Here is a 22,759-nt window from a genome sequence, read left to right as displayed (position 1 = left end):
AAGATGGACTGTCGCTACTCCGAAACGCAATATCTGAACAGACATTGCGATCCAGACAAGAAAATATAAACATCCCTTCTGGCTCTTATTTCCTACTCCTCTGGTCCCCATATATTTTCTGCATTTTGTCACGGTCTTGAGGTCCTGAAATTGTTTTTCTGGTGGCTTCCAGCGTAATACCTCACCTTCAAATTTGTTAATGAGAAAGGTGTTGTCTGTAGCGGTATGTCCTATGAAATGAAATGATCGTATGGCACTGTTGGCCGGGAGGTACCACGCGGGGGAGTTCGGACGCCGTATTGCAAGTCCTGTTTAGTTGACGCCACATTGGCGTCAATGATGATGAAAATGATGGACACACAACACGCAGTCCCCCCGCCAGGAATCGAACCCGGGCCCCCTGCGTGGTAGGCAGTAACGCTACCGCTACGCTACGGAGGCGGACGGTATGTCCTACAATTTCTGCCCTTTCTTTGTTCCTTCTTCAAGTGTCCTACATAATGTAGTCGACTGGAGCAGTAGATGTTAGGACGTGAGTTGTTGTTGATGTTGTACAGTGGTTACCCTCCGCCCTCCATCCACACGCGGACATAGACAGCATGGTCACTGTAGTCGTCAGAGGAACGGTAAGGCGGAAGGAAATGAGGCAGGGGAGCAAGAGGCGTGGGCGAGGTAAAAGTCACTCCGCGCGGCGGTGGCCGACTGCTTAGCCGGGACAGCGGGAGGGCGGGGGCGGAGGAAACCCGACCTTACGGTCATAAAGTTTATTGGCCACTCTCCCAGCCACTAACGGCAAGCAAAACACTCTGGCGCGAGCGGCCGGCCTGTGTGTGTGTGTGTGTGTGTGTGTGTGTGTGTGTGTGTGTGTGTGTGTAGCCGCGCCGGTGCTAACAAGTGTTGAGAGGGCGGCGGCGGCGATTGGCTTATCTTGATGATGGCCCCCCATTAACACGACCGTAAAGATTGCACTTAAAAGGCCATAAAAGTCCGCCTACCGGCCGCGGCCGCTACAGTTGGTAGCACTGGCTGTGGGTGCCGCAGTGGTCCGCTCTGGCAACAGATTGCAGCCGCTGCCTCGTCTGAGGTTTACGCGACGCCAACACCAGTTGGCTGCTGCTCAGTGTCTGCAGGCGTACACAAGCAGTCCTCTCTCTCTCTCTCTCTCTCTCTCTCTCTCACACACACACACACACACACACACACACACGTTGCACTCAGAACCTTGTAACGGGACATCTTCATCTTGCGTTACTTCTCATCAGTAGTTGTCGATACCAGTATTTTATTTTTCGAATTTTGGACAGGTCAGTATTAACTCATTTACTTTCCTGAAAACTTTCATAAAATTTTATACGCAGTATGTTATATTTCAAGCTAAAATTTACGAACAGGACTTATTTTATAAAATATTTTATTTAGTTTCGATGTTATAATCGATAAGTACTGGTTCTCAATATACAGTTAAAATTTTTTGTTTTTTAGAAACATTTGAAATTACGAATTATTAGCGCACTTAAAATTTCTATTATTAATTGCCCAATCCTGAACTGTTTACTGTGTTTACTTCTGGATTCATTTATGAAATAATAATCGAAATTAATAATGTAACGAAAACTAGTAGGAATTCATTTGTTAAGAAAAATTGTAAACCCTTCAGAATATTGTTATTTCCGCGGAGTGTGGGAGTGGTAGCTTGCTTCTGATTTGGTCGGACGTATTTTTGCGTAATAGGGGCGAACAACGTAATTTCGGCTTTGTTAACGTGAAAAATCAAAATACTGCCTGGTTCAAATGGCTCTGAGTACTATTGGTCTTAACATCTGAGGTCATCACTCTCCTAGAACTTAGAACTACTTAAACCTAACTAACCTAAGGACATGACACACATCCATGCCCGAGACAGGATTCGAACCTGCGACGTAGCGGTCGCGCGGTTCCAGACTGAAGCGCCTAGAACCGCTCGGCCACACCGGTCGGCTTTGTGGTATGACACAGAATGTATAAAAAACAATCGTCCGTTTTGGCACGCCTGTATTTCTGAACATAATAAGCATATACAATGAATTTTGTTTTTTAATTAACGAGAGACTCAAAAACGTTTCTTTTTTCATACCTTTTCATAGGGGTTCAATACGCGAGCTTTGAGATGCACGGCCTATGTGACTGCGGTATTCAAATTGTTCCACAGTAGAGGGAGCAAGTCTCGAGTTACAGCTTCCACAGCTGCTGGTATGCCATGTCTCAGTTCATTCACTGTTGTTGGTAACGAAGGCACATGAAGAGTCTTTTACACACCCCCACAAGAAACAGTCACATACAGTCAGGTCCGGTGACCCTGGAGGCCAGTAATGTAAGGCTGAATCGTTATGTCCAGTGCGATCGATCCATCCTTCATTAACACTTCCAGATGCCAGTGTGGCGGTGCACCATCTTGTTGGTAAATGAAGTCGTTCGAATCAGTCTCCAACTGTGAGAAAATAAAGTTCTGAAGCATGTCGAGATATGCCCTTCCTGTACCGGTTTTCCCGTGAAACTACACTAAACACATTAAATATAGTAGAGTCCGTCTCATGCTGTACATGTGGTCGCCGGCCGCGGTGGTCTAGCGGTTCTAGGCGCTCAGTCCGGAACGGCGCGACTGCTACGGTCGCAGGTTCGAATCCTGCCTCGGGCATGGATGTGTGTGACATCCTTAGGTTAGTTAGGTTTAAGTAGTTCTAAGTTCTAGGGGAGTGATGACCACAGATGTTTAGTCCCATAGTGCTCAGAGCCATTTCTTTGTACATGTGGTCGTTCCGTACCCCACATTCTCACATTATGACGGTTCACTTTTCCGCTTAGATGGAATGTTGCCTCTTCACTGAACACTAAGCGTCAACACACGCCAGTCGGAGATCGGGGGCATGTTGAGCTGCACGGCGAACCGATTTCCGCGGACTACTCGTGAAACTATGGCGGATGCGTTCCACGTCTGTGTCACACCAACTACCAGTTGCTAGGAATTGTTCGTGCCATCGTCTAATGCTCTGTGCCACTACACCAAGTACGACAGTCGCTCTAGGCAGTTATTACTGACTAGCTCTGCGCAAAATGCTTTCTGTTGTTACGACACCATTTGACCTAGAACTGAAGTGGGCGCACATTGCTGCTACCTAGCGGGAACCAAGTACAGCTCGAAAGTTTGCTCTTTCCAAAAGTACGTTGATCACGCACGTATCTCAGATAAAATTATATTTATGATTTTTTAAAAAGCGGATTAACAGATGCGTAAGTAGTGCGTAAAATTTTTGCTTGACTACCTTCCTTAATTCAGTTTACTTTCTTTAAATTCTTTTTTGTGTCAATGACGAAAAGCAACCATTATTTGGATTTGGAGAAAATTAAAAAATAAATATGATCAAATCTGTAACAAACGTTTCTCTCTGTGATTCGGTAAAACGGTACTCATAACCGGGCAATTTTTTTTTTAACAAAGCTACAACCGTGTGTCATAAAGAAACACTAGATCAGCTCGTCGTTGATTCACAAATTTAGTAACTCTATTTTGTGTAAGACTTTAGCTTTCAATGTTGTCCTGAGCTGGGGAGTTAACTGTTAACTTTATGACAATCAATATTCCATATTCTGAATACCTCTATTTCTGTGAAATTTAAAGGATAAAGATTATGAAATTTCATACATGTGGAAATTGTGTGTAGTGATACATATTCATATAAGGTTATGTTCAAGAAACTGCTCTAATTATCACGAACTCGCCCACTTTTGCGGTAGTCTCTTTTTCGTGGCTTATTAATTATTTCATTCTTTGGTTATAAATTTTCTGATCAGCAATCTGTAAACTTTGTTCTCCTTCGTTCCATGGGCTAGCTGATAAGACTCGCACGGTCCAAGGAGACTTGATAATAATTCGATGTAGCTCAGTGGACTAGTGCACGCTCTTCAGTTCATTTATTTATCACCATCATTATTCCGTAGCGCACAGTTTGTACAGCGTGTCTGCCTCCTTAGCTGAGTGGTCGGCGCGTCTCAGTGCCATTCATCGGGCCGGGTTCGATTCCCATCCGGCTCGGAGAATTTCTCCGTTCCGAGAGCGCCCCTGTGTTGTCATCATCATTTCATCGCCATCGACACGCCAGTTGTACAATATCGCGTCACCTGAAGAGACTTGCAATTTTGCGGTCCGACTAGCCCAGGTTGCGTCTCCTGGTCATCAATGCCTATTACGATCATCTCATTTCGTTTGTACAGTGTACAGAGTACAGAGAGGGAGCCACAGTGGTGTCAGGTTTTGTTGGAAGGGGAGTTAAAACGTGTCACCAGTCACTTGTGGCCACTGTGCGGCGCAGGGAAAGGGCCGTAGCGAGACGACACGTGTTACACGGGCGGCAGCAGCAGCGGCAGCGGAAGCGGCCACTCTGCTGTGGCGAGCTGGTACTACACGGCCCTCCAAGCCCATTACACTACGCTACACTACAGCGTCCACGGCCGGCTCCCGGAGAGTGCTCTACGAGGCTGGAGTGCGTGGCCGCTGCGTGCAACAGCCAGCGTGTACACACACGCGTCACAGCCGCTGCCGGACACGGGGACTGTAGTATCAACAGGTTGGCGGCTACCGTGCTGCCAGAAAATGTTTCGCTACACACACACTGCTCTACCGCTTACATCGAAGGTACAAAAGAGAGGTTGAATAGGCGGGGAAACGTCTCTGTGAAGTCGTTTCATAGGACGCTTGTCGAATTCGGTACAACCTATTCATTTTACTACCTGATTTTAGCTCAATTCGTGAACTCTCCCAGAAAGACTGAGCACTCAAATAAGGCCTATTGATTATTATATGTGTGTTTTAATGTGGGTTTCGGTTTTGTTTTGTGGGAAACCCTGAATTGGTCATCGTCTGCTCCCAGCAGACCATGTTGCTTCTCGTTCAAAGGAGAGCACAGGATGACCAACTTAGGTTTCCAATACCTGAACAGGGAGGTTTACCATCTTAGTCGAAGGCTGCGTCGAAGGCGGTTTTTGTGTGTGAGATTGGTGACGGAGGGCTACCCCTCTGGTAGCTTCCGCTGCACGGGTAGCTAGGTAATCTCAAAAGAGAAAGCGGCACTCTTAGGTGAACGCTTGGTGAGTACGGATCGTAGCTCTTAAGGGGGGGTTTCAGGTGGTAGGAAGCTGGTTGAGTTAGGACTTCGTTATGTTTAACTGGTGAAATACTTAACGACTTAAGTTTATCTGAAGCGTGTGAAGCGAGTATGATTTTTAATGATTTTAAATCTTATATTTTGTGGAAGTTGCTTTTGTCTTCGTGTGTCGATTTTGTGCCACGTGTTTGCTAATCAATGACCCTTCTGGTTCACCACGGCACCGCAATAGGCTTTATGTTAACAGTTTGCTTTTTTAATGAGCTACAATTTCTGCAAGAATATCTGTTCTTTCGTGAGCTTTCTACAAAGTAGCACAACAGTTTGAGTCAGAGTGCACCAGGTGCTCTAGTTCGGCCGTTTGCAAGCAGCAGACGCGGCTAGTATGTTAAATAATTATCGCAAGCCTTGTGTATTGGTTAAACCTCTGTCTTGAATAGTGCATGCGTAGAATCGTAATGAAAATCTTACTGAGATATTTTTATGGTATTAACGCAAAGGAGATGATAGTGGAATTGTCTCCCAGCCCCGTCTTCTGTGTTTCTTCTTGCTGTAGTTAAATTGCGCTCTGTTTCGTTCTCACGTAATTCTTATTTAAATATTTCGAGTCAGGCACCAGTTATGTGTAGTTAGGATGTGCGACCAAATATTTAGTTACAATAAATAATTTACGTGAAAGATACATTGTTTGGTGTCTGATTTCCATTTCTGAATTAATCAAGTTGCTTTATGCACGACATGGAGTGCTATTTATCTGGCTGCTTAAATAAATTTTCGTAATTGTAATTGAATTATTAAAGTAATTAAACCAATAATTTTCCAGCTCCGTTTTTTCTAAATGGTTAGGAAGGGCTTGGGCTGGTGGCGACCCAGAATTTCTGAATTTTTATCATTATTTGTGTGAGAGAAGCAGCTAGAAATGCGAGATAACGTATATTGCTCGATGAGAAACGTCGTAAACATAGTAATACGTTACAATGGAAATATTCATCCATGGCCACATGGGGAATAACGAGATTCTGAATGAAATGACAGACTTCAAAAATTCACATTTCTTTTCCAGTTTCACTACAGTACTCTTAGAATAACAGATACACAACATGACAGTCGTTTTACTCTAGCCTCACAAATAGCTTAGAAATATGTGAAATAAATAGTTAATATCACGATATGTAACAGGTGCTCAATTTGTAATGTATTTCCTCAACCTACATCTCTAATACCATAGCAAGACGTGCAGAAGACATGTAAACATCTGACACCACATACATCGACAAATCGATAGTCATATCGAAACCAGCTGTATTTCGACCGCCATCTCGTCCACTGAAAATCAGAAGTGTTTGTGATCGTGTTTCCAAGTTCCTGCTATGTTAGTGACAATTTGTGAACAGTGACCAAGACAGCCACGGAAATGGAAACACCTCAGCGCATCACGACGAGACTGCGACGCCAGAAGAACGAAGTGAGTCACCGTTACAAAACATTTTCGTGCAAACATCGGTCCAGCTTCCAGAGTGACATCGCCTCTTACTAAGTTTTGTCTTCTTCCACAGGATGACCACAGCATTTACGAAAAGACTATGTAACATCAGTATGACCTTATTGTAAAGTAGTAGTTGTTGTAATGCCATTTAGCCTGAAGATGAGGTATTCCCTCGAAACATGTCGCTAAATAAATAAGTAATACAATAGTCGACAAAGTTTGAGACTGGTAAGTAATTTTTAAAAAAACCTTCACTCTTTGCATACATTTTTCTCTTCTTCAAAGCATTATGGCTATCTACGACATTTGATACACTGATGCTGACAACATCTGATTTGTAAGCTGGTGGCTCCACTGCGATTTGTGACACAAGCACGCTGATACACTACGCTCGCACGTCCACTACTACCAACAACTTACTCGTACGTTGTTTACAGTTGTTACTCCAAGCTGACTCCGTAAATTACCGCGCCGACGTCGGTTGCACGCCAGGAATGAAATCAGTCTCGAAACTTTTAGACCAGGTGTAGCCATAATTGTTTACTTATCGCCCAGTTTTGTATTTCTGTTAGCAGTAAAATTTTCTGACTGCCCACAGGTTACACAATAATGGCAATTTATAAAGTAGTGAAATGATTTTACTTTTATAAAAGTTATTAAGCATAGTCACAGGGAATTACAGCACTTAATGTCCGCCCTGATAGCTGAGTGGTCAGCGTTACGTGTTGCCGTCCTACGGGCCCGGGTTCGATTCCCGGCTGGGTCGGGGATTTTCTCCGCTCAGGGACTGGGTGTTGTGTTGTCTGCATCATCACTTCATCCCCATCCGGCGTGCAGGTCGCCCAGAGTGGCGTCGAATGTAATAAGACCTGCACCAAGGCGGCCGGACCTGCCCCGCAAGGGGCCTCCCGGCCAATCACGCCACACGATCATTTCCATAATACTTAATAATAATTGCTTACCAATTATTTTGTCACGCTTGAAATTAACCGCAGTTGCCAATACGAACAAGGGAATGACGACGACAAAATTTGTGCCTCACCGGGACTCGAATCTGGCTTTCCTATTTTACGCAAACTATCCCTTCAACACCTTCGGGTCTCCATCCACGACTCACGACCAGACCCAAACTTGCTTATGTCACACACCATGTATCTACATCTGGCACTCGTACAACCATTCTGCATATTCCCGTACACGGGAGACATTTCAGCTGGAAGTCGGTTGCCCGGTATCGGCAGATAAATGCAGTATTGTAGCGCCTGTGTTGTTCAGACGGACGATACAATGTCACTGCGGACATGTACGCAGGGCCGTGAAGCGTGCTGGGGTAGCATAGTGGGAAAGCAACCACTCGCCATAAGCGGGAAATCTGGGTTCGAGTCCCGGCCCGGCACGAATTTCCGCTGTCGTCATTCCCTTATACAGCTAATGGTTGTTCACACTCGCAGTTGCTAATAAATTTAATGTATTTCATAACGGCTGTAGTCGCTGCAGAGCCTGTTCATTCGGACATGCATGCATGTCAGAAGGAATCAAGGTCAGCTACCAACACGAGTAACTCAGAAGTAGATATCACCGAGTAGTGAAGCAAGTCATTTAATGGAAGGACATCTTGCAATCCTGACTCTGTATCGATTACGTACCTTTCAGAGTATGCTGATACACCTGCGCCATACTTAACACTCAAATACAACCTCCCGCTCGACAGATGGTCTGTAACCAGCGACTGGAATGTTGCACAGGTCACACCAATAATCAAGAAAGGTAGTGGAAGTAATCCACTACATTACAGGCCCATACTGTGTGGCTGGTCCCGGCGGAGGTTCGAGTTCTCTCTCTGGCATGGGTGTGTGTGTTTGTCTTTAGGATAATTTAGTTTAAGTAGTGTGTAAGCTTAGGGACTGATGACGTTAGCAGTTAAGTCCCATAAGATAAGATTACACACACACACACACACACACACACACACACACACACACACACACACACACACACACACACACACACGCCCATATCGTTAACGTCGATATGCAGCAGGCTTTTGGAACGTATATTGTGTCCGAACATTATGAATTACCTCGAAGAGAACGGTCTATTTACAGATAGTCAGTTAAGTGGTTTTGACAGGGGATTTCAAATTGATGCCGTATTTCTTGATTTTAAGAAGGCTTTTGACACTGTACCTAATAATCGACTTGCAATCAAATTGCGTGCTTATGTAATATCGTGTCAGTTATGTGACTGGATTGGTGATTTCCTGCTAGAGGCCACAGTTCGTAGTAATTGACGGAAAGTCATCGAGTAAAACAGAAGTGATTTCTTGCATTCCCCAAGGTAGCGTTACATGTCCTTTGCTGTTCCTGATGTATACAAAAGATTTAGGAGAAAATCTGAGCAATTGTTTTAGGTTGTTTACAGGTGATGCTGTTGTTGATCGTCCAGTAAAGTCATCAGAACATCAAAGCAAATTGCGAAGCGATTTAGAAAAAGATACCTGTATGGTGCGATAATTGACAATTGATCCCAAATAATGGAAAGTCTGAGGTCATCCACATGAGTGCTAAAAGGAATCCGTTAAACTTCGCTCACACGATAAATCAATCAAAAGCCGGCCGCGGTGGCCGTGCGGTTCTAGGCGCTTCAGTCCGGAATCGCTGGACTGCTACGGTCGCAGGTTCGAATCCTGCCTTGGACATGGATGTGTGTGATGTCCTTAGGTTAGTTAGGTTTAAGTAGTTATAAGTTCTTGGGGACTGACGATATAAGATGTTAAGTCCCATAGTGCTCAGAGCCATTTGAACCAAATCAATCGAATCTGAAGGGCGTCAATTCAACTAAATACCTTGGAATTAGAAATTGGAAGGAACACACAGAAAATGTTGTGGCGAAGGCAAACCAAAGACTATGTTTTACTGGCAGGACACTTAGAAAATGTAACACATCTACTAAACAGACTATGCTTGTCCGTCCTCTTATGGAGTACAGCCGCTCGTTGTGGGATCCTTACCAGATGGAGTACATCGAGAAAGTTCAGAGAAGAGCAGCACGTTTTGTATTGTCGAGAAATAGGGGAGAGAGTGTCGCGGCGGAATCTTGTCACCAAATTTCCAACACCAATTTTTTCCTCCGAATGCGAAAATATGTTGTTGACGCCAACATACATATAGAGAAACGATCATCATCATAAAATAAGGGCAATCACAGCTCGCACGTGAAGATGTAGGTGTTCGTTTCTTCTGCGCGCTGTTCGGGAGTGGAATAAGTGTAAATGTCGCATGACTAGGGCGTTCCGTCGGGTAGACCGTCCGCCGGGTGCGAGTCTTTCGAGTTGACGCCACTTCGGCGACTTGCGCGTCGATGGCTCTGAAATGATGATGATCAGGATAACACAACACCCAGTCCCTTAGCGGAGAAAATCTCCGACCCAGCCGGGAATCAAAACCGGGCCTTTAAGATTGACATTCTGTCGCGTTGACCACTCAGCTACCGGGGGAGGACGAGAGTGGAATGATAGAGAATTATTGTGAAGGTTGTTCGATGAACCCTCTGCCAGGCACTTTTGCTGAGTATCCATGTAGCTGTAGATATAGATGAACAGTGCATCATTTTTCTTAACGACACAGACGCTGGAATATCCTGTTTTTCCGAAATTTTACAACAATGTAATGAAAACGGGTTTAAAATCCACACCACCATCGACCACCACGAAAGCTGTTCCAGCTAGTTCCTCCACCTAGTCGTGGCAGGTTGACCACTACAGAAGGTGTAGGTAATACGTCAGCGTGGAAAATAAATTTCTTTTGTTAAACTAGGAAGTCATGTATTTCCTACTCTGCTATGAAATGAAATGGAGCTTGTACTGTAACACCGAAAATGCAGGATGCATGGCACCTGCTACCGATATATAATTTGTTTGTTGAATTGCATGTAAATATTTGTAATTTAAATGCTTTCTTTTAATAAGTAAGGACATTGCTTCACTGTATGCGTACATTTAGGTAGAAGTTTGTCGACGTTTTATTGTATTTATCTGTGTTTTACTGTGAAACTTACAAGCTCTGGGAAAAAGCCAAAGGAATTGTTATTTGCATCGACCTGCAACGATAATAGCAGTGCTTGTGCGTTGTACAATCTTGGAGCACATGACTGTTGGGTTTGGTACGTATTCTAGTATTTAATTCTGTTCAAGTCAGTAAAAAAGGCTCAGTTGTTTAGACAATAATATGAAATCCAATTTGAAAATTAAGTAACTGCAAAGTAAAAAGTGCTTGCCTTTCTCCGAATTTCTTTGATACCGTTATGTTGACGTTGAAAGGTCTCTGTTGAATTCCTTTCATGTTAATTTCTTAAATCTGTTGTCATTGACGGCATAAATTCCTCTTCTAAATTTACTGTGGTGTTTCTATCTGGGAGGAGACTGAGTAGTGGAACGTGTTACTTTTACACATAAACAAGAACGATCTGTCACACTACTACACTTTAAAACACAGTTTATATGTAGTTCATGTCACACAGTCTCATAAGGAACCCACATCCGCTTTCTTTTATATACTGTAAATGATATGATACTGTCATCCCCCTTCTCTTCTGTGTGAGAGGATGAATGAGCAAATGTATTTCTTGTTGCATGTTTGATAGTAGCAGACAAGCCTGTCTGCTAGAGAACAGTAGGACCAACGTCGGAACAGGTAGCTACGCTTTCTAAAAGCAAAGAGGTTTCTATTCTTAGTATGGTCCTGTCCATCCCTTGTCATGTTGGTATAGGAAGCTGCCTCTCTGGCCACTTCCGTTTGTATTTGTGAGCCACCCTCAGAAAGGGACCACGGCAGTCTGTCCGCGGCGAGCGTCTGAAGTGGTAAGATCTCCGGCTAAGCGCGTGTCTGCTAAGTCCGTAGGACAATGGATTTCTTAAGTTCAGCCTAACTGAAAATTTAATCACCTTTATTTCAGGTTTAGCTCTAAAATATCTAATGTTATCTCAAATTGCAACGCAGTGTATTTCGAGCGTGAAGTTCAGAACATCTTCCAGTAGTTGCTTTGTCACTACTTTGTGAGTAAAGTGGAACCACGTGTTGATCAGTAACTCTAACTACGATCATCAATCTTAAATGCGAATGTGCGTGAGATTATAACGTCTCGCCTTGACAATATTTTTCAATATAGCAACTTTTCTTTATGTTCAACCCACGTGGGGTGTACTTTGTGAGACCAGTACCACGTGCTTATACAATTGTTTGACCCATCAGGTTAATAGTAAGACGATAGTAACCAGTTCGAGGTTTTTCTTTTGTAAATTGCTTTTCGATCTAATTTATTTTAATTGTCAAAATTATTGTGGAGGTACACTCTTTCTGTAAACCAAGTTGACCACGTGAAGCATGTGGTGTAATCATCAAAGTAGCCCTCAGCTATTCTTCTCGCGAAGATTTCACAGAGAGTTAGTATGAATTTAGTATACCAGTGTGTGGTAATTACATGACGGACAGGATTGCGCTACGAACGTAACTTCTTTGGGTGAAAATTGAATCGGTTGGTTGTGGTTAATTTCCTCTTGCATATGTTTCAACGTTCTTTGTGTGTTATTTTATGAATGCAGTGTTGGATGCAGTCTCCCAATCTTGGCTCCGTATTTGATGTGTTCCGTAAGATTACAAACTCACATTTTCACAATCCTAAATAAGGCACCAGTTTAGTTATGAATCAAGTTTAATATGCTGAAATTTCAATGCTCAATGTTAAAATAAATTTTCAAATATAAACTGATTTATTTCTTTTTATTTAAATTCTCATATATATATATATATATATATATATATATATATATATATATATATTAAATCACCGGTTGTCGAATGACTATTAAAAGATTATAATTAACGTTAGTCTGTTTGGGAATTTGGTAAGCTAGACTGGATACCTGGTGAAACAGTTGCTCAGTAATGCAAGGTTAACTTCCCCCGACAGCTCACAGCTTTTAACCCACTTTTATGGTCTTGAATATCAGCACCACAATCAGAACAAATTAATGCAACAACATTACAACGTCTCTGAAAGTCATTGTTGACGTAACGAAGTTCAGTACTGCCATACAGTTTAAGTGGATATTTTCAAACCATTACTCGATTGCCTTTTTCCAAATTTAGTGACAAACTTAACGTAAAAGTGACTTTGCAGTTTTCTTTATCATTACATACTCAAAATTAGTGTCAAAAAGCATGAGAACCTTCACTTGCCACGTCAGTGTTTAATAATAAACGTTTTTCTTTCCCATCATCTTGTGCAGGATATTGGATGTAAATCGCCCTAGTGGGCTGGCGACCGTAATTATTTCCTTTTCGATCATTAATGTAACTTTTGGATTCATGATCAGTGGTACCCCTTTTCTCTCCAGTGTTGTTCGTGAGTGAATGCGCAAAATAACTTTCTTTTTTCCAAATTGTAGCCCTGTTCGGTTTAATTACTTTTTTTATTTTTAGTAGGCTTTTCTATCAGAAAGATCGGTTTTACACTTTCCCTCTATTTAACGGTATTACTTGTTCGGGAAACATGGCCTTATCCAATTAAAAAAATTCCATTAGGTATACACGCGATCCGCAGTCATATTTTGTGTGTGTGTGTGTGTGTGTGTGTGTGTGTGAAACCTTATGGGACTTAACTGCTAAGGTCATCAGTCTCTAAGCTTACACACTACTTAACCTAAATTACCCTAAGGAAAAAAACACACACACACACACACACACACACACACACACACACACACACACATGCCCGAGGGAGGACTCGAACCCCCGCCGGGACCAGCCGCACAGTCCATGACTGCAGCGCCTGAGACCGCTCGGCTAATTCCGCGCTGCATATTGTATATCGCAAGCAGGATAGGTCGATTAGTAAGAGGGAGGTTACAGTACCATTCTGCTTTCCGTAGGTTTGGACGCAGGTCCTGCGTGAGTTCGTTCAACTCCCCATCAGACAGCTGGGTGCCTCCGCTACGTCAGAGCGCGGATTCAGACGCTGCAATTGCCCGACAATTCCCCATCCTGTCTCCGTGAGTCGCCTCGGCTTCGCGTCTTTATTTACAACCCCCTCTCCACAGCCTCAGTAGAGAGAGATGGGGCGAAAGTGCCTGGCGTAGGTAGAGGGTGGGGGTAGGATACAAGGAGAGGGGGTGGACGTGGGGGTGGGAGAGAGAGGGGGGAGAGGGCGAGGTCGAGAGAGAGAGAGAGAGAGAGAGAGACAGACCAGCCACCATAAACCTTTCGGCCGCCAATAAATTTCCATACAGACTGCTCGGGAGCGACGCCCGGCGAGCACATAACTTACTGCGCTGTCGCTGTTTGCATTTCCATAGCGGCCACGGGCGCCCGACACCACCGTAGGAGTAGTGGGCGGGAGGGAGGGAGGAGGGGGAGGCAAGGAGAAGAAGCAGAAGAAGAAGACGTCTCCGGTCGGCCGCTGGCCGCGCTAGTTTCGGGTTTTATGGTCGGCACTAAATCAGCCTCGCGACCGCATTAATTGTCCGCAGATGGCTGTCCGGGCGGCGGGCGGGCACTAAATCCGACTTACCGGCGGGCCGTCCCCGTTGCTCCCCGGGTCCGTTTCATCTGCGCGCCACTTTGCGCGCATTACACGGCGGCGGTCGACCGCGCCGGACACCACGGCGGCCGAGGCGACGATAAGGCCCCGCCCCGCCCCGGCCGGCCCTAATACCCGAATTAGCAGCCTATAAATACCCGCGCCGGCTTCGACACTGCGCGGCGCCGACGGGACGCGCCGTCCGCCGTTTAAGAAGTGGTCGCCGTCGACGGCCGGCCGTTTCGCGCCCCGCGTAATTGAGGCGAAAGCGACGAGAGTCTCTCTCTGTCGCGAGAGGCGGCTTTATGGACCGGTCCACGCGTAGCAGAGAGCACTTACTGCCTGTAAACGGCTTTTCAATGGACGTTACTGCACAGCCAACTAACCCGCTCTTGCCACATCGAATACGTCATATCTACACCGTATTGACACTAAATCTGTATTTCACAGGACCTTAGTAGACCCTGAACCCTAAAAAGACCTATCCTCGTGAGCTGCATGTTACCTACGCCAGTAAATTGCTACGGTGATTTAGCAGAAAACCTTACAAATGAGTCTTTCCAAGTAGAGAAAGATATTTTACAAACCAATCAGGAGCCTTAGTTTTGCTAAGCCTACACCCTTCCAAACGCAGCAGATGACTGTTATAGGAAACACGCAACGCACACATACGCCGGAGGGTGTCCATGCCCTGCGCAGACGATTATGAAAGACTCCTAGCGCCGCCGGATAGTACACTAATGGCCATTAAAATTGCTACACCAGAAGAAATGCAGATGATAAACGGGTATTCAGTGGACAAATATATTATACTAGAACTGACATGTGATTACATTTTCACGAGATTTGGATGGCGTAATAACGGCCTTGTTACGCCTGGGCATTGAGTCAAACAGAGCTTGAATGGCGTGTACAGGTACAGCTGCCCATGCAGCTTCAATACGATACCACAGTTCATCAAGAGTAGTGACTGGCGTATTGTGACGAGCCAGTTGCTCGGGTACCATTGACCAGACGTTTTGAATAGGTGAGAGATCTGGAGAATGTGCTGGCCAGGGCAGCAGTCGAACATCTTCTGTATCCAGAAAGGCCCGTACAGGACCTGCACCATGCAGTCGTGCATTATCCTGCTGAAATGTAGCGTTTCGCAGGGATCGAATGAAGGGCAGAGCCACGGATCGTAACACATCTGAAATGTAACGTCCACTGTTCAAAGTGCCGTGAATGCGAACAAGAGGTGATGGAGACGAGTAACCAATGGCACCGCATACCATCACGCCGGGTGATACGCCAGTATGGCGATGACGAGTACACGCTTCCAATGTGCGTTCACCGCGATGTGGCCAAAGACGGATGCGACCATCGCGATCCTGTGAACAGATCCCGCATTCAACCGAAAAATTGACGTTTTGCCATTCGTGCACCCAGGTTCGTCGTTGAGTACACCATCGCAGGCGCTGCTGTCTGTGATGCAGCGTCAAAGGTAACCGCAGACATGGTCTCCGAGCTGATAGTCCATGCTGCTGCAAACGTCGAACTGTTCGTGCAGATGGTTGTTATCTTGCAAACGTCCCCATCTGTTGACTCAGGGATTGAGACGTGGCTGCACGATCCGTTACAGCCATCCGGATAAGATGCCTGTCATCTGGACTGCTAGTGATACGAGGCCGTTGGGATCCAGCACGGCGTTCCGTATTACCCTCCTGAACCCATCGATTCCATATTCTACTAACAGTCATTGGATCTCGGCTTAACATCTGAGGTCATCAGTGCCCTAGACTTAGAACTACTTAAACCTAACTAACGTAAGGACATCACACACATCCATGTCCGAGGCAGGGTTCGAACCTGCGACCGTAGCAGCAGCGCGGTTCCAGACTGAAGCGCCTAGAACCGCTCGGTCACAATGGCCGGCGAAGAGTTGGAGGCGCCCAACCGTTTGGCGCCTAGTGGTAGTTTCGCTCACGACAGTAGTACGCGAACTTTCGACCAACTTCACCGTTTTCGAGATACACCTTCACAGCCTCTGCATAATAATAATGTCCTCTGTCAGAGTCGCCTGTCTCAATGGATTTCCCCGTTTCCAGCCCATACCTTCTCTATTGTGATCCCCCGTCCGTGTCTGCACCACGTACGTACTTTTGTTGCCGCGTCACGTGCCCTGAACGCCACCAGGCGGCATCCAACGTTGCAGTGGGGGATGGCCATCATGTTCTGGCTTATCAGTGTGTATGACAGACTTCTGTTCATTTATAGGAAACCTCCAATACTTTTAGGATACTGGGAAAACGCAGCGGGTGTGGAAAGGAGTTTTCGTAGAGAGAAACTCGTGCTACCTATCTTCGGTTATCGCTCGAATATATGAGACCAATACCAAACAGGAAGATACACAAAGAATGGCGGCACGAATGTTCACTCGCGGGAGAGTGTCACGGGTATGGTGAAATGTCTGAACTTGCAAACTTTTGAAGATAGACATCAACGATTCTTCGAAAGCGAACTCACAGGTTTTAGAGAAGCAGTATCAAATGATGAATCTGCGAATGTACTATATCCCCCTACGAATCGCTTCTGTATGGATCTCGAAAATTATATTAGGACAATTACAGGGCGTACAGAGGCATTTAACAAGCCATTCTCCCTACTCTCAATATCCAGATACTATTGGAAGAAACACTAATGTGCGGTACAGTGGTAAGTAGCCTCCCCCATGCACTTCAAAGTGGTTTGCAGAGCGTGGCTGTAGATGTAGAAGCAAGTGTGCCAGTGTGATATAGTAGTGTAATAGAGGAAGAAAGAGAAAGAGAAAGAGAGAGAGAGAGAGAGAGAGAGAGAGAGAGAGAGAGAGAGTGACCGACCTTCCCTCACACTCTTCTTCCCTCGTTTATTCGCCCTCTGTTGCTGAAGTGCCCTTTGAAGCAAAGTAACTGTACACGATTACGTTGGTACTCATATTTCCTGGTAAGTTAAAGCACTTTGTAGATTCTGAGCGTGTTTCGCACAACGGGTGCCTTTGCCTGTGGAGGCTTCTGCGCTTTATCTCGAAACTTTTTTGGTCGTGTTATGACTTGTGTGACACTTCCCACCACTGTGATCCAATGGGTTGATACTTTTTGCGCGGTTGTCCTTTCCTAACTACGAAAATAAATAAGGGATACGTGCTAATGGAAAGCTCTTGCGCCAATATGTATACATATATTTTAATTTGCAGGTGACAGACAAGGCTGGTGTATGTCATTAGCACAGAGCGAGCTACAACAGCGAAGGGAGGAACTTAATGCAGCAAGCTGAAAGTGGAGCGGAAAATTGGCTGCACTAAAATACACCCAACATACCGGAAAGAAAATAGTATGGTTCAAATGGCTCTGAGCACTATGGGACTTAACATCTGAGGCTATCAGTCCTGTAGACTTAGACCTACTTAAACCTAACTAATCTAAGGACAGAACACACATCCATGCCCGAGGCAGGATTTGAAGCTGCGACCATAGAGGCTCGCGCGGTTCCAGACTGAAGCTTCTCGAACCGATCGGCTATACCGGCCGGCAAAGAAAATAGTAGCGAGGAGTGTTGTACCCTGGTACACGGTAGGCCTGTAATGTATTATTACAGATCTTATTCCACTTTTACCTGATGATCTTCGCTTTTTATTGACTGCTGTCTTTTTCTAAAATTAGAAAAAATTCTCTTGGAAAGTCGGGTTTTTCAAATGCCGAAGGATGTTCCAAGGTACAACATGGTGGTCATGTATCTAGGTACAAATTTTACATTCAAATTAAATGACGTTTCATTGGAGAAAATCATGATGTGTTTAATCATCTGTTACATTGTTACTTTACTGCACACCAATAATCGGTAATTGAAATCAAAATAATTAGAAGTATTGTCAAAAACTGAAACAAACCAACAAACACCGCGCGAAGGGACACTGAATACCCAACGGCACCGACCGACCGCAGTGTCATCCTCACCATTAGGTGTCACCGGATGCGGGTGTAGAGGGATATGTGATCAGTACACCACTCCCTGCCCGTTGACAGTTCTGGAGACCGGAGCCGCTATCTCTCAATCAAATAGCTCCTGTACTGGCCTCACAAGGGCTTAGTGCGTCCCGCTTGTCAACAGCACTTGGTCACCCATCCAAGTGTTAGCCAAGCCCGACAGCGCTGGACTTCGGTGATCTGACGGGATCCGGTGTTGCCACTGCCACAAGGCCGTTGGCCATTCTTAAATACCAGTTAAGTTAAATACTTTTAGAAATAGATCATACAGGAAACTAAAGCCAATTTCCGTTTTTAAGTCACAGAAGAAACTCAGTTCATTTGAAGGCCGGCCATGGTGGCCGAGCGGTTCTAGGCGCTACAGTCTGGAATCGCGCGACCGCTACGGTCGCAGGCTCGAATCCTGCCTCGGGCATGGATGTGTGTGATGTCCTTAGGTTAGTTAGGTTTAAGTAGTTCTAAGTTCTAGGGGCTGATGGCCTCAGCAGTTAAGTCCCATAGTGCTCAGAGCCATTTTTCATTTGAAGGAACAACTCTCCGTATCAAGGTACAAGGTGGTTCACGACCGACAAAGTACGGCTCAAATGTCCACCTGTTAAATAGTTCTAAAAACTGTATTCATCCCAAAATTCGGTACCTGAAGAACTAACTACATATTCCAAAATAGCTGTAATGTATTATACACCATTAAAATGTGCAGGATGCGAAATATAAATATTTACAAGTACTGCAAAAAACACTATTTTATGTCTAAAGTCACCAAATACTGTAAAAATGGGGGAAGCTGTTTGCAGTGGTCTTTAGTATGCATTCCTTTATATGATTCTAAAATAAGACAGTAGATTGGAACACCGACCGAAAGAATCGTGTGTTCTTAGGTAAACTATTACCCAGGTACAACATTCTCCCCCTACAGATTAACGACGAAGTCCTGGAAGCAATAGACGAATTATTCCCTTTAGCAGAGTGACTGAAGAAAATGAATAACTCGACAGCGAAAGAAGACTCAAAACAACTTTGTGTGTGTGTGTGTGTGTGTGTGTGTGTGTGAGAGAGAGAGAGAGAGAGAGAGAGAGAGAGAGAGAGAGAGAGAGACTCAAAGTCTACCACGTTTGTAGGATGGAGCGGAATTACCGTGCGTAAAGCGTTAAAAACTAAGGACTGATAAAGAGCAATAACATTTGTTACAAATTTTAATAGATCATTGTGTCCGCCCCCGGTAGCTGAGTGGTCAGCGCTACAGAATGTCAATCCTAGGGGCCCGGGTTCGATTGCCGGCTGGGTCGGAGATTTTCTCCGCTCAGGGACTGGCTGTTGTGTTGTCCTGATCATCATCATTTCATCCCCACCGTCGCGCAGGTCGCCGAAGTGGCGTCAAATCGAAAGACTTGCACACGGCGAACGGTCTACCCGACGTGAGGCCCTAATCACACGACATTCCGATAGATCTTTGCACCATACTTGGTTATTTGGTTTATTTGCCAGTAAAAGCCTGGAGAAATTGTCTTCCCCGTCGGGAAGCTGGACTCAGCTGATAATTTTCGTGAATTGTCGTATTCATACGCCTTAAATTTTTTTTTATTTTCTTTCAAGGAACTGGCTGTGTTTCTACTGCTATGTTTCTCTGTGGAGAGTGGAATCTGCGAGGGCCGTTCAATTTGTAATGCAGCACTTTTGTATCTCCAATTTCGGTTGAAAAATGCGGAATTTATTGGCGGATATGGTGGAATATTCCCGCTTCAGCCCCTTTAGTTCCATGTAGTTCCGACAGGTGGCGGTGCTATACATAGCTTTCAAAAAGACGTCTGTGACCCAGGTGCGTTCCAAGCAAAGAGCTGTCATTGAGTTTCCTTTAGCGGAAAACTGAAGCATCGCAGATATTCGTAGCTGCGCGCTGAATGTCTAGGGAGACGTGGCAGTGAACGAAAGCACGGTGAGTCGTTGGGCGAGGCGTTTGCCATCGTCGCAACAAGATCGCGCAAACCTGTCCATCTCATGCTTGCCGGCCGGCCCCACACAGTTGTGTCCTGCGACGTTGGTACGTGCGGACACACTCATTCGAGATGATGGACGGATCAGAGTCAGACACACGTCGCAGCTCAACCGGGCGTCGTCTTGGCAGTGCTGACACACTCGTCCAGCAGTCGGGGTGCCCACTGGGTTCCTCATCGCCTAACAGAAGATCATAAAAGAAACGATGATGATGATGATGATGATGATGATTGTAATATTTCTGGCTTAGTCATCCACCATATTAGGCTCCAAGAAGCTGTTCCCAGAGCAGTGGAGATGCAATTAGTATATAGATGACGAAATGTGGTGTGAGGTACCTGTGACAGGTGCTAGATTCGGTACCATTCCCGTGAGAAAGACCGCCTGCATAATGCTACTGCTCTGTGATTGGCTGCTGTGTTCGGAGCAAGGGCGCCAAAACGTTAAAGTATAATTATTATTAGTTAAATTACTGAATGGAATGACTTCACTTTTTAATATAAATATCTGTCAACAGCTAACTATCAATAAATCATTTTAGAATTATTAAAAACAATTTAAATCAAAAACGAAAGACTGTCGAAATTGCAGACGAAGCACTACGGAAGCGTTCGGGTCACGCCTTTTCTGGTATGGCGCGCGAAGTGTTTCGGGCTGTTCGTCACTCTGGATTAGGCAGTCGAGAAGAACAGACATTTCGTCTGTCGTAGGATGTGTTTCCAATTTTTATTTAAGTTCCTGTTCGTCACTCTGGATTAGGCAGTCGAGATGTACAGTCATGTTGTCTGTGGCAGGATGTGTGATTCACTCCGGTAGTCATGAGGCACATACACGTGCCACAAATAGTGTAAAGATACATTTTCGTAAACATTGCGTTTGATCATGTACTTTGCTGTATCAGAAGGTGTTGTATTAAGATCATGGGGTCTTCTCGTGTGGCTATATTAAAATACGCGAGTGGCATCCCAAAGAAGTGATATAACAGAACCTCGCTACAAGTCAGTTTCAGCCTCACGATACAGAACCTACGACCTGTGTGCTGTTTTCCACGCTGGGGACGTCAACTTGAAGACAGCAGGTTAGTGAACTATAACAGAACCTTCGTATTCCACACAGTGCAGTGGAAACAACTAGGCGCCTCACGTGTACTGCATGCACAGAACAAATGTGCTCAGTGACACGTCATCTGCAGTAATGCAGAGGAGGTAAAGGGGGATGATCGTTATTAACACCAACAATCAATTCATTCTTCTTTTCTTGCCGTACGATGATGATGATGATGATGATGATGATGATTGGTTTGTGGGACGTTCAACTGCCCGGTTATCAGCACCCGTAAAATTTCCCAGCCTTTGCTCAGTCCAATATCACCACTTTCATGAATGATGAGGACAACACAAACAGCCAGTCATCTCGAAGCAGGTGAAAATCCCTGACCCCGCCGGGAATAGAACCCGGGACCCCGTGAAAAGGCAACGAAGGACCATCTGTGAGGAAGCCCGCGCGTTACGAAACTGATCGTGGCAATTTTTGTCGGAATATCGTCACAGGAGATGAAACATGGGTTCCCTGGAGCGGCGGCTCACCACATCTCCTCCGAGGAGAAAATTTAAAGTCACAGCCTCAGCTTGTAAAGTCATGGCGACTGTCATTTGGGACTCTCAAGGGGTGATTCTGTTTGATGAAGCCCATCATGGTGCAACGATCAACTCGGAAGTGTATTGTGCTACCCTGAGGAAACTGAAGAAACAACTTTAGCGTGTTCGTCGGCGTAAAAAATCCAAACGAACTGCTCCTTCTCGATGACAACGTAAGGTATCACTCAAGTCTGCGCGCCCGAACGGAGCTCACGAAACTTCATTTTACTCATCTTCCTCGTCCACCCTACAGCCCTGATCTCGCGCCTTCCGACTTCCATCTGTTCGGCGCAATGAAGGACTCACTACCCGGGAAACAATACGTGTATGATGCGGAGGTTATTCATTCAGCAAGACGCTGGAACCAGCTTTCAGAAAAAATTGTGTTGCATTACTTACTGAGCGCCACTCATAAATAACAGTAAATAAAAAAGGAAACTTCAGCTGTCCAATCTTAAAGCTATCGACTCTCTAAGTAATATCGTGAGATTTAGTTGTAACTTTATACTTTTTTTCCTGGTACTCGAATGTAACTACAGCAGGAAACGTACTATTGTGAGGGTTACTCTGGTTCATGTAGGACGGCACTAAATGGCAGCTTCGTCCACTTTGCGATGTTCTTAGAATTGTTTGTCTTCCAGCGTAGTTGCCCGAGGTATAGTAGCTTCGTCTTATCTGTAACAGTTGTGTTAATGTCTAATTCTGAAAAATGCTCCGATTGAATTTGTATCTGGACACCCCGAAGTAATTGTTTATTACCGAAATATCTAATTTGCGTGGTTATTACGTCTGTGGTGCCTGGTGTCTTCACCATCACATTCTTTAGGGTCAGGCACCGCTGCATTCTGCATCTACTGAGATTAGTTTTGCTGAGCTATCTTTTTTTCGAATCCTTGCGTCCTGATTAACGCCATATTATAATGTTGTATG

The 22,759-nt window shown here is 45.0% G+C and overlaps 1 non-coding gene across 1 annotated transcript; it reads right to left on the bottom strand.

The window, feature by feature from the left end:
* Positions 1–370: 370 nt before the first annotated feature.
* Trnag-acc lies at positions 371–441 on the bottom strand. Its single transcript has one exon. It is a non-coding gene; the product is annotated as a tRNA-Gly (tRNA).
* Between the last annotated feature and the right edge of the window lie 22,318 nt (positions 442–22,759).

The sequence above is a fragment of the Schistocerca piceifrons genome, chromosome 10, assembly GCF_021461385.2.
Source record: "Schistocerca piceifrons isolate TAMUIC-IGC-003096 chromosome 10, iqSchPice1.1, whole genome shotgun sequence".
Taxonomy (NCBI): domain Eukaryota; kingdom Metazoa; phylum Arthropoda; class Insecta; order Orthoptera; family Acrididae; genus Schistocerca; species Schistocerca piceifrons.
This window is presented reverse-complemented; position numbering and strand designations above follow the sequence as displayed.